Raw genomic sequence first — 13,954 nt, 5'->3', positions numbered from 1 at the left:
AAAAAAATTAAAATCTAAAACTAAACTAAGAAATTTAAAAAAAACTAAAAGGAAAAAAATTTAAGCACATGGTTGCAAGTAATAATGTGTGGTTTCAAAATTTAAGCACATGGGTGCAATAAATTAGACCAATAGATGGAACAAATGGCTACAATAATCAGATTTTTGTCAACAAATAGAGGCAAAAATAAATGGCTGCAACAATATGGTTGTGAATTGTTTTTTAATAAATGCCTCCAAGAATGGCATAATCGCTGCAACAATCAAACTTAAAAATGCCTCCAAGAATGGCATAATGGCTGCAACAATCAAACTTTTGAAAAATAGATAAAGATGGCTGCAACAAAATGGTTGTGAATTGTTTTTTTTAATAAATGCCATGATCCACAAATTTTTTGAAGATGAAATGCAAATGGTGCACAAGCTAGAAAAAGCAAAAATGCAAGATAAAAAAAATGCAAAATGCAAAAGATGAACTAAACACTCGATTCCTTGAAATGGGTGAGGGGTTAGATTAAATAGAAATTCTCCAGGTGGATCCAAATTGTGGGATGAATATGGGATAATAGGGGATTAGTGGTATAGGAAGAATGAATGGTAAGGAGAGAAGATGAGTGGTATTGGAAAACAATAAGTGGTAAGGAATGTTTTTTCTTTATTTTAAATGCATGAGATAAATAAATAATGAAATATATATTTATTTAATATATTTAATGAATTAATGATATGAATATATTAATAAAACGATGAAGAATGAATACATTATAATATAGTGAATAATGGATAATGGAAATAATGGAATATGGATATAAATATTAATATAATGAATAGTATAATGGAAAATGAGAAATTAATATTCAATGGATCCACCCCGATGATGATTAGAAAATTGAGGTTTGATAAGAGGACACTTTTTAATATATATTTTTTATGTGTCTACAATATCCACACATTACATCAAAATAGGTTGACCTAATTGATGTTATTTTCATTAAAAAAGGTATATAAAGGATGAAATCATTTTTGGTCGAATATGATGAAGTTTTATGTGGTGTGAGTAAGTGATATTATGTAAGTACAAAGGTGCGCAAGTGCAATTGGTAATGAAGGTAATTCTAGATGAGTATTAATAGTGGAATGTAATCAACATGTCAGAGGATGTAGTTCTCAACAGTTCAATCATATCGATACTCTATTCTCATATGCTCTATATCTTGCCCTAAATAAGTGATCTTCAATATCCACAAGTCTGTATTGTATCTTGCCTTGATATTGTGTGTCTTTGTAATGCAAGTCCCTTGTACCTTGCCCTAAGGTTGTGCACCTCAGTCTTGCAAGTCCATATCAGAAGCAGTGAGCTTCCTTGGCCTTGAGCCTAGCATATTGTAACTTGTTTCTCATATGGTGGGATAGTTCTCACAGTGATTTTTCCCTCATTGGGTTTTCCACATAAAATCTTGTTGTTCATGTGTTATTGTTATTGTGTTCCTCAGTTATTTACTTCTACGCATGTGGTAAATGAAATGAATGATAATTAATTGGTTAAATTAGTTTTAATATATGTTGACTCATCCCCCCTCCCAGAATCTAAAAGTGTTCAATAATTGGTATTAGAGAAAGGTTCCTAAAGAAACAATCTAATAGCTGAGGTAGATATGGGATTTGAACACAACGTTTGAATATGAGAAAGATTTGTCCATTCTATCGAACAACGTGAATGGGACATTGAAGCTCTAGTGGACATGGAAGGAGAATTGAGATATACTCTTCTTGATCTGAATGAAAGTAGAGAAAAGAACAAGAAAATAGAAGAACACATTGGTTGATTGAAAAAGCAAGTTGAATATGGAAAAAAGACCATTAATGATCTTGAAACAAAGATACAAATCAAATCTGGAGAATGTACCAAACTTGAAGAAGTGGTCATGTTAAGGAAAGAGTTGAAAGAAGAAAAATGATAATTTGACAAGAGCTTGAAGTTTAAAGTTGGCAGTGAAATTCTTGATGTGATGCTAAGTGCTCAGAAGTAATCCAAAGACAAATGCAAACTTGGTTTTGAAAAAGGTGAATGCTCTAAGACTTCTAGAAAAGAGGATAAAGGAAAGGAAAAGGTCAAGGATGAATTGAAGAAGACATGAAGATAAAAAAGGGTTTCATTCTGAACTCAAACAAAAAGAATTTCAGGAAGCCTCCTCCTACTCAAACTAAGTATTCATCATCCTTTAATGATAACTATTTTTTCATTCAATAAGTTTGGACATAGAGCTAGTGAAAGTAGAAGTCATATAAAATCTCATTCATTTAATGGTTAATTATATCCTTGCAATAAGTTTGGACATAAGAAAAATGAGTGCAAAATTAGAATGGTATGGAATGGATTTATGAATACAAGCTATGGTAGAAATGTTCAGTCATTCAATGGATATTATTATGCATGCAACAAATTTGGGCACAAGGTTTTTGAGTGTAGGTCTAATAAAAAAAAAATGGAAATGGACTACAACAAGGTCCAACTTGTTATAATTGTAAAAAGTCAAGACACAATTGCAAGGTTCTACAAAGGAAAGAATGAGAATACCTCTGCTCTAAAATATAAGGTTGACATTAATGACATAAAGGAGAAGATGCAAAATAAATGGGTGAAGAAATATGATGAGAATGTAGAAGGAAAGGTTGTGGATAGATCTATACGAACTAGTGGTGCAAATATTGTTGGAAGTATGTTTTGTTGTGGTTGTCATTGATGTCAAACTTGTTATTCTAGATAGTTGTTGGTCTAGAATGTTTGTGGTGAAGAGATATCTTGTTGTGTTGATATTAAAGTTATTCTATTGGTTGACAAAAATTATTGTTGATGTTATTATCTTCTTTGGTTATGTTTTTGGTATTATGGATGTGATAAATCTGTGGTTCGAAAATATCTTTGTGTTCTCCAGAAGTTGTGGTATGTTTCATAGCCGGTTGTGATATTCTATGTTAAACCTATCTTTGGGTTCGAATATGAAATTTGGAAGGTTATTTGATATATGGGTCTCACCATAGTGCGTGGAGATTCATATAAGATTAACTTGCATTGGAGAGTTTGTTTTGACTATTAATTGTCCATATGGATGCACTGTGTGTTAGGATGTTGATGTTTTTGTTCTGGTGATTGCAGATCTATGGATTGATCTTTAAAAAAAGTGTTTTGGTCCCCTTTTTCTATTGGAGTGGATCAACATGTGTATTTTTGGTCCAAAAGGTGTATTGTGTTTCAGGCCGACTAGTTTCAAGCTTTGATGATCCATCTTGTATATAAAGGATGTATGTGATTAAGTTGTATGGATGAGAAAGTAAGAGGATGAGAGAAAGTATGTGATGTGAAGATAAGCAGTGAAATTAAGTACAAAGAAGAAGAGTTGTGTTCGAATGATATGCAAGTTGTTTGAGACTGTGGCAGAGGTATGAGACAGTGTTGACAGATAAGGTTTGAGTTATGTGCGTTGATATTAGTCGCTTGATGTAGAGTTCAAGGACAACTTCATGATTAGGATATCCTTCTTTTCAAATCATTTTTGTATCTCGACCTCTTGTAGTTAGCACCAGGTTTGCAAGTCCTCTTTTTGTATCTTTCCCCAAGAGTTGTTAGCCTTGGTTTGCAAGTCCGGAGCAGTGAGCTCATTCTTTGTAATCTGATATAATAATGAATATATTTTGTGGGCAAGTTCTCACCGTGGTTTTTCCCTGTTTGGGTTTTCCACATATAAAATCTTGGTGTTCATGTGTTGGATATGTGTTGTTGATTAATTGTTTAAATGTGCTGCATTAATTTTTGTTCAAGACTGATTCACCCCCCTCTCAGTTCTGCCTTGGGTTCAACAGATACTTCCTCTAGAAATTAGATAATATGCATTATTTGAGGGGGAGAAGTAATTGAAGACCTTATGAACCCCCTTACAATTTGGATTATAAATTATTTTCAGCGTGGTAGATATTGTGAAGGAATTTTCAAAGCATTCCATATGTTTGCGGTGGTTTGAAGGGATGTTCAAGATTTTTGGCAAAACAAAGTATCAACTTTTTGAGTGTAACAATAAAATGCATTTATGTCAAAAAACCCTAAGTAGGTGGATGAAATAGATAAATTATATTTTTGAATTCATTTTGATCACTTGTGATCTTGTGAATTTGAGAGCTACTCAGTGCAAAAGTTTTTTGATGTGACAGTGTGATTCAAGGTTTTTTCTGCAAACCCTAGGTTATTAGTTTCAATTTGTGTGGTGTGTAATGGCTACACTGATTGTTGTCGATCCATATTTGAAGCCATGATCGATATTCAAGTCTTATTTATTTATGGCTATGGTAAGTGACAAGGAAGGATCTTTTTTGGGGGTCCCAACATACTTAGTTTACACTAAAGATGTTAGGGATTATATCCATGCACCTTTGAGAAAGGTTAGTCATGTAAAGTTTAATGGTTTGTGGAAGCCATTAGTAGAGGACAATTTGATTAAATTCAAGCCCTAATACAAGCCTATTTCAGAGTTAGGTTTGAACATTTGGAAATAATTCCCCGACTTTAGCTATGAGCATGAATAAATTTAGATTATCCATAGTTGGATTCATGATGATGTGATGTTTCTTGACCAACCTCAAACAAATGATTCCATTAGGGTCTTGATTGGATTGTGCTCCCCCAACACTATCCTAGTGATAAATATGGTGAAGAACAATACCATAACACAGTTAACTAGTTCAAGATCTGATAAGAGATCTATGATAGTGGAAATTATAGTTGATCCGGGTGTCAAGTATGTTGCCAAGGGAGTGGAATATAAGATTTACTTCCAAATTTGGAAGGGTTTTTCTATTTCACTGCAATCTATGTAGCATATCAGATGGTGGTTCAGAGTGAGAAGTTTTATCTATGTAAAATTATGAGACTACAATTTCTAAACAACCCTAAGATGACCAAGAGTGAAATGTATCCATTAAAGTATGGGTATTTAATCATATGTTTGGATTTGATGTTTGTGAATGAGCTTCTGAGCATAGGGAATAATGTGTGAGACAAGTTCCATCCTTGTCGAGTGCAAACCAAACATCGTATTAGAAGCTTTAACAATGATATAGATGAATAGTATAAGCAATATTGGGGTTGGTTCAAAAAGTTTCAAAACAAGATGCAAGCTAAATAGAGGATCCATAATGAATTGATTAAGAAATACAATAATGAAATTACTTTTCAAGTGAATAGGGACTATTTTTACATAGAGGTTGTTGAATTGAGGATTGCATGGTTGCCTGAGTTACCTTATGAGGTATCTCTGGAAGAGGTTGAAAATAACATTGATAGTTTATTTAAGTTGTTAGTTGATCCAAATGAAGAGAGGTTTAGAACTGCTAAAAAGATCTCGACCAAAATAATCAAGGAGAAACTTGAGAAAGGACATGCAAAGAGAATGGATAAGCTCTACCAAAAGATAAATCTGCCTATAGTTGAAGAAGAATTTTGAAAGTAGACACTAAGGGGGAATAGGTTAGTCTCTGGCTCTCTTCTAACAAATATTGGTTCCTCTAGAACCTTGACTAGATCTATGACAAGCGAAAAGAAAGGACAAAGACCTAAAAAAAAGGTGACAAGAGGAAAGAAAGGTATACATCTTGTTGTTGACGAAGTTGAGAGCAACAACACAGATGAATAAGTTGAAAAGGAAAAGTTTTAATTAGGAAGAGGTCTACAAGGACAAAAATAAAACTTGAAGATGATGAGAGGGAAGAGGATATTGTGCCTCTTAGTCAAAGGAAGAGAACTCTAGTCTTCCTGGTAGAGACCCCAACCAAGAAGAGGAAGGAAGTGAAGAAGAAAGAACTGGCAAAGACCAAGGAAAAGAAGAAGAAGACAAGAACCCCTCCAGATGATGCTGATTATCAACTATTTAACTTTGATTGTCTGGTAAATTCTATTTGTGTACTATTTATTTGGAAGTTATTGCAGGGTTATATAATGTTTCCCCTTTGGTTGATAAGGAGAAAATAGAAAAGGCTATTATCTAATATTTCATCACTTTTGATAACACTGCTAGTGATATTTCTGATAAGCTACCTAAGGATTTATTAAAATCTATGGCACTAAGAAGGAAGAATGAAGTGATAAAATATGAGGATATTATTATTAAAGATGGTGAGAAACCCTCAACCCTTTATCTGAGGAGGATAGAAATAAAATTGTGCAAGCTCTTAATACAAAATTTATAAGAATAGAAAGATAAAACTTCATAATGGGAGCATATTCAGATGACTAGAAGAGGATGGTTAAGAAGATCGAAGGTGTCGTAATTGAGGCTAAGAAGTTTGAAGAGGACTGTATTCTCCTTGTGAAAAGAAAAACATAAGAAATAATGCAGAAGGGATTTCTCATTGTGCAAGCAGTAGTGGATTTGATCTAGAAAAGAAATCAAAGGAGCAGATAAATGAAGATATAGGTATAGATACTGGTTTGAGTGACAAGATGGATATATATAAGAATGTAGAGAATGTCGCCAAAGTGTTTTTGGAGAAGACATAAGAGAAGGAGAAGATAGAAGAAAAGGAGAAGACAATAGATAAGGATAAAATAGAAGAGAAGGAGAAGACATAAGAGAAGGAGAAGATAGAAGAGAAAAAGGAGACGAGTCTAGAGAAGTTGAAGGAGAAGGAGAAGGGAAAAAATGAAGAGAGAAAAAGTATGTTTGGTGGAGAATCTTTTAGACCCTCCAGAGATCCTATATTAAATTTGTTATAGTTATAAATTAAATTTGCATTAGAGTTCATTATTGAGGTACTTCAAGTACCTATGTCTCAAGGTCTGATGGACCTTAACTGGTTGTTACCCCTTCACATATTACATCTGGGTGAAATTATCCATGACACAATGTTGAAGAAGTTTATCATGTCACATATGGAGTGCACATAACTAATTAATGATACAATGAAGTTTCTTCATGAAAAACTTCTATAGGTCATTCTAGATAAGTCTCTAAGTGACGCGGAGCAGTTGTGGGTGGTACTGAATGGTTTAAAAGATCTTGCTTCTAACTCAAAAGCAATGATTTTGACAGCAACACAAGACAGGTTTAATTTAGCTTTGGAACCTGTACTGGGGTCCCATAGGAATGGACTTGACGGACTGCTGGGATGAGCTTAGCCGAGTGAGTGCTGCTTCTACTCTTTTTTTCACTGTGGCTTCACCGTCATTGGATAGGGATAGTTATGTCGCTGTTGTTCCAGGTGCTGACGTGAGATATTGCCCTTGTTCATGCTGATTCGACTGGTCCCTGCTCGATGTGGGCCACCCCGGAAGCGTAGAGAAATGAGTAGAGGAGAAGAGGGTAAAGGAGTTAGTGGATAGGTGTGTAGATGTACACACCCAACTGAAGGATAAAATAAGTGTGTTTGAAAAGGCTACGGATGTAGTGGTTGTTTACTAGTTTTATCATCAACAACCAAAATCCACTAATGGTCCAATAGAATTGAAGAAGGATGTAGATAGCAATGGTAGAGCTCAATTGGATAATTTGTATCTAAAACAAAATCTACTAAATAATTGAAGGGAGAAGAACAAGAAACAATTTAGTTTTCTAAGAGATTTGGTTGATCTAAAGCTCACTAGTATGGTGAATTTGCTTGAAGACTCTCAGAAATTAGAGAGGTAAATAAACATTTAAGCTAGCTACAAAGAGGGAGAGGATCTTCTATTGAAGATTGAGTGTCAATGTATATTGTTAACTTCTGTGGGAGAAGAATGGAAGACTACCTGGATATAGCTTAAGATTATTCATACAGGAATCATGCCTCCAAATTTACAAGGTGCTTAAGATCCTATCAGTAAAACAATTTTTCTCTTGTACACATGTGCATAAGTAGATGATGATTGGAGTACATTTTTGAGGATTTTTTGTAAATAGGGGAAGTAATTTTGAATCTTTGTAGATTGAGTTTATGTTGTGTTAAGTTGACACCCTTTGTCCTTGATGTCAAATAGGGAGAGAATTCATTCTAGAGAGATAAGATAAGTGATGTTTTGTGTTGGCACAAGTGTTGCCATCAATGACAAAGGGGGATATTGTTGCAAATATGAGTTTGTGTTGTTATTGATGTCAAAATTGTTAATATATTTGGTCTGGATTTGTGTTTAGTTATCAAACATGTTGATATCTATGGTTCAAATGTGTGTTCAGTTGTCAAACTTGTTGATACCTTTGGTCTGGATACATGTTCAGTTAATCTAGTAATAAACGATTAGTTTAGTGTTCTTGCAGATGTGTAGAAATTTATTGTGGATAACTTAGATGGTATATCCAATTGTATTATGTTTTTTAGATATTTGGTAAAGATCTCAGAGTGATTGACAATTGTTGTTGGCTTAGTGTGACTATTCCCGTGAATCGTTTGTTAGAGTATGCTTAGAATTTTGGTCAACATTGTGGCACATTGCTTCATCAGTTCTTGTGGCTATAATATTATGTTGGTGGATGTAAATTCTTGATATATATCAACTTCTAGGTTCTCATTGTATCTACAGTTGAAGTTTTGTTGGTTTGTTTACTAGCTTGTGCAGTGATAGAGTTTCTAGGAATGTGTTGCATTCCTTTGCCTTTAGTAATTTTGGTGATGCAGTTTGATGATTTTTCTATGTGGTGTATTGGAAAGTGTTTTTGGTGGTTTTCATCATGTTTTGAGTTAGTTTGGTCAGTGGGCATTAACACTTTAATATCTTGGAGCCGACCTATGATGTTTTGGTCCATGTGGTAGCATGCAAGACTATAGGAATTGATTCGGGATGGTTAGGAAGGTGTGCCAACATGGTGTTATGCTATATCTACTTGTTATTATAAGGTGTTGGAGTTAGGGCTTCAAAACCTTGATGGATGATAAAGCCACTAACTTCTCTTGGGACCGACCTTACATTCAAGGAGGGAATTGAGCTTGATTGATCCAATCCTAAAAGGGATAAATATGTATCAAGTTAATACTTCCTTCCTTTGTTAGAGTTGAAATTGAATTATAATTAGGGTTAAGTTGCAATGCTAGATCTAGTTCCAACAATGAGAAATTGATATAAAATAATAATAACAAAATGTTTCAGATATCATGCAGAGCTCTAAACCTAGATTTGAGGATGAAAAATGAATCAAAACCTATGATGAAATATTTGGGTTGAATTGTTGGGACCAGAGTGAGAAATTTGCCTTGGTCTTCTAAATATCAAGGGTAGATATATTGTCTAGATATTTTCCACATCAGGATGATGCACATAATCCATTGTTGAAAGGTTATTAAAAATTCTCGAGATTGAGGGGAGATGGTCACCTTGGTCCTCCACTCTTCGTACCTTCAAAATATGAGTTTGATCATCATCATCTACACTGCCAGATTGCTTGCTCACAACTCGAGAGATGATTCCCTACACACAAAAAGAAAGAAATAGAGTTGTTGATGGGGATTTTTCTTTGGTCAAACCTCAGTTTAGGAATTAAACTTGAATTGAAATATTGAAGTAAATGGTGTATTTGTTGCCTATTTTCACCTTCAGCTCAATTAGGCAGAGCTGCAACAGTGTGTGCAATAGATGGTGATCACTATTAAGAAACAAAGAGCGTGATAGTTCATGAAAGAAATTATAAAGGTAGATTTGTATACAAAAACATTGAGATGCACATAACAAATAATCAAAATCCTAAGAGTGCCAATGATAGTGGCAAGCATTCAATTAAAAGATGAATGGACGAAATAAGTATCTGCAGGTGTTGTTGTGGCTACCTTGATGACCATTTTTACAAAGTGCAAGGATGCACAATAGGCATATGAACTGTTATAGATAGACTGGTACAAATATTCAAAGACACTAGTTTTCCATTTTTTAAGAGAGGGAATCAAAACTAGCTTTCAACAATGTGTACAGAGAATAGTATTTAAGCCTTGCACAATAGGAGAAATATCAATTGAAACTACATTTTTAAAGAAATGAATATGAAAAATGGATTTCCCAAAGATACCTAGAGTGTACTGAGAAAGAATGCAAGTGCCATGAAAAGAACATGAAATTTGTGCTAATTCATACAGGTGTAGTGTCGTAAATTGTACACCCTTGCTAGGGTGGTACGATTTCACACTTAGTTTAGCACCCGCTTAGTGTGTTTGCATCTTGCATTGTAATTTACCTTTAAGCATTTAATTAATTAATTTAATTAAATATAAAGTCATACTTCATCACTTCATACATCATAAAATTGGGCCCTTTACCCTAAGTGTGTCCTTTTTTATTTTATTCCTCAAATAAATCATTTAATCATAAACCCTAATTATGTCTTATTTCAACCTTTAAGGCCCTATTTCTCATATCAAAACATCTCGAAATCAGCTATAACTTTGGGATTCACTCTAATATCATCATATCTAACGACCCTGAAAATTTGGTGAAAAGTTGGTCGGACTATGTGCAAAATCCACATGGTCCTCAACTTTTTTGTTGAAATTTCAGGAGCATAATTCTATGATATTATAATGCTTAACCCCAAAATATTGGCGGGAAATTGAAATCCTAGGCCGGCCTAAAGACAAAATTAAGTCAAAATTAAGATCTAGGGTTTCATACATAAGAGTCCTCTTTCTTCATTTGAAGGGATTAGATCTAAGAATCTAAGAGTAGGTTTTTGGAGCACAAGGAGCCTTCTATGTAGTGCAAGAGGAGCCTATGTGGAGTCTTCAACAACATTCAACAACATTCAAAAACATTTCATCAATAATTCATCATCAATTAGGAGCCTTGAAGACATTGAAGAATAATAGGAGATCAACGACTCACAATTGGCTTGTACCCCTCCCTTAGGGGTTGGGTATGGTTTCATGTTATTTTCACGTCTTTGCATGAGATTCATTACATCAATTTACATATTTAAATTTATGATTTAGATCAATTTTCATCATTGATTTAGAGCATTTACTTTGTCAATTATAAGCAATTAGGGTTTACTCTTTAGTGTTGCTCTAAATTGTTTGCTTTCATTGTAGGGTCTTGCACACACACAAGATTCCTGCACACACTATTTTACTATATAAATTGACTATTTGTGGAGGTGGAAATAATAAAAATAGGGGTTTGACTGAGGCAAAACCCTATATAGCCACCCAAACCCTCTCTTTGCAGGTGCAGAAACAAGTACCTGAAAGGCTTCTCAGATCAACAAAAGGCACATGAACTGCCCATAAGTCTTATATCTACCCTAATTCACCAAGGAAAAGGGCATGGCACCCTATTCCTACCCAAGACAGGGGCGTAGCGTCTTGGTCCCCCTTAAAATCAGTGAATTTTGGCAAGTACAAGCTCATGGTCTCAGAATTGCATTCTCTTAGTTGCAGCTTTCTATCAGATTCTCAGGGAGAGGGGCATGGCTCCCTAGTCCTAGTCAGTTTGGATCATCTTTCAACATCAGGTCCACATTTATATTCCCCCCCTTCTCTTCTTTCAGTATTTTAGTTCCATATCTACAAGTTTGTGCAATTTCAGTTCATACGTGCTTCATTGTTTATCTCCTAGTCTAGTTGATCAATCAAACCCTATTTTTCTTATCACATACAACAACAGGATTATACAACCTAAGAGATAATCCTTGTATATCTCTTTCTCACAAGAAGTAGCCAAAATGAGCTATCTCCCTAGGCTCTTTCGTATTCCCAATGTGCTGGCTAAAGTGGGATTAGGTCCTAGTCACCCTGTCTCGCTTTTTGCCCTCCACATTTTGGTGAACCCGACGTGAATCCAATCTTGTTTAATTTTGATTAATTTTCTCAGATCTGAGTGTTATTTCTATTTCAAATTCAAATTAAATTTACAAGTTTCAATTTCTTGCAAATTTAAAAAATTTAGAGGTTAATTTTGCTAAAACCCTAATTTTTTTTTCAAAATTGAACTTGTGGGTAGCTTAATTTGGATCATTAATTTCAGATCTGATTTAGGAACACATTTAACTCATAAATTTTATTTTCTAAATAAACATTTAGAGTGCTTGCATTGGTTAAAATTGAACATTTCCTTCTATTTTGCATATGTTATCATTTGAAAGAGGAAAATTGTAGTGATGATGCATTCATTTCGTAAATGTGATAATGGGTTAGCTTCCCTTGCTTCAAATTTTCCATCTCTTAAAGAACCTCCTCCTATATATGATAAAATTTTAGTGCCTAAAAGAGTTGTTACCAACCCCTTCAAAATTCTCCCATGCTCTAAGGATGAAGATTTGAAGAGTGATCTTGACAATTCTCCTAAAATGCGTCCTTCCCATCTAGCTATCTTAGAGGAAGAGGATGATATCATAAACACCTTTCTTAGTGTTACTTTACCTTCTTTACATGATTCCTCTCTAAGTGAAAGGTATTGATGGACATTAATTTATCTTCTCCTAAAATTGGTCTTACCAATGGGGGCATGTTAGTGAAACAAGAGGTTATGGTCACTTCTTTCAAAGATCTCCTTCCTAAGCATGAATCTTTGGAGAAAGATGTTCATCTCCCTTCTAAAGAATACTCCCCTCATGAGGATCATTTTGTGCAAGAAGATGGTATTGTCCCTACTTTTCCTAATGATGGCATTTCCTCTTTTTACTTCAACAAAATTCCCACTAGAGATGATGCATTAATGAGAAATGGTTCTCCTTGCCTTGAAGCTTGTCTTACCCCTAAATATGCCTTAGAAAAAGAAGATGAGATAATAATCAATTTCCTTAATTCTCTCTCCCCTAAAGATCCTATTGAACACATTTTGAGGCAAGAGGATGATTTAAACACATGTAGTGATGCTCTCCCTCCTAAGGATGAATAATTAATGAACAATGTTATCCCTTCTCCCAAAATTGGCAATAAGGACATCTTTGTGCAAGATATTTCTAATATTTTTTTCAATGACCTCACTATTTGGGATGAACCATTAGAATATGGTGTTGATTATTCTCTACCCCATGAGAGAAACCTAGCCAAAGAAGATAACTCTCTTGATAACATCTCATCTTCCATAAATCTCAATCATTTCCCTCTAAAAATAAAGTATTTCCTTCTTCCCAACTAGGTTCTACTCATAAGGATACCTTAGTTCAAGAAGAGATTGTTAACATCTTTTTAAAAGGTCTCCCTCTCAAAGGTGAAACTTTAGAGAGTAACATTGATCCTTCTTCTAGAGAGTCTATTCCCCATGTAGATCCTTTGATGACAAAGGAAGATATGACCTTTTTGTTGGCAATTGGCACTCTATTGGTTAGGTTTCACTATGCTATCATTGATGGCAACATGATTTTGGGTTTCGGCTTCATATGGTGTACCGACAGGCACTTCACAGATTCTACACCGGCACCGACACTAACACCAACAAGACAAAATGATTTCTTTGGTCACCGATAATGCAGGCCGACATGGTATAGTAAAGGTTATCGGTATTGGAGGCCAACTTATCTTGGATCCAACATCGGCAATTTGTTTTAATGTTTATTCATTTATGTTATATGGCCAACATGTAATTTGATATTGTATATATCTTTGTAAGCCGACATAAAGGCATAAATTTGGATAGGGTATATAGGGCAGATTGATTAGATCATTTTGATAGATATGGGAGGTAATGTAATGGATATGTAAACATGATTTAATGCAAAATATATCAGAGAGATTATGTATGTAAAGAATTTATTGTAAGAGTTATTCCGGTAAAGGGGTTTAGGCTTTCAACTGGAACTGTACTCTGGCATTGAAGATGCTATCTTAGTAGTTCACACTTCTCCAGATTCTTGTCTAGAATTTTATGTAGTTAGTGAGGCTCCTATTGTGATTGAGTAGTGTGCTCTAGGCTGTAAGCCTTCCTACAAGTGGAGGCCCCTCATATATTGTAATATCTTTTCATATGGCCAGTGGATTGATATTGTGAGTCACAAATCCCATCGTGGTTTTT

This window comes from Cryptomeria japonica, chromosome 3 (assembly GCF_030272615.1).
Source record: "Cryptomeria japonica chromosome 3, Sugi_1.0, whole genome shotgun sequence".
Lineage (NCBI taxonomy): Eukaryota > Viridiplantae > Streptophyta > Pinopsida > Cupressales > Cupressaceae > Cryptomeria > Cryptomeria japonica.
This window is presented reverse-complemented; position numbering follows the sequence as displayed.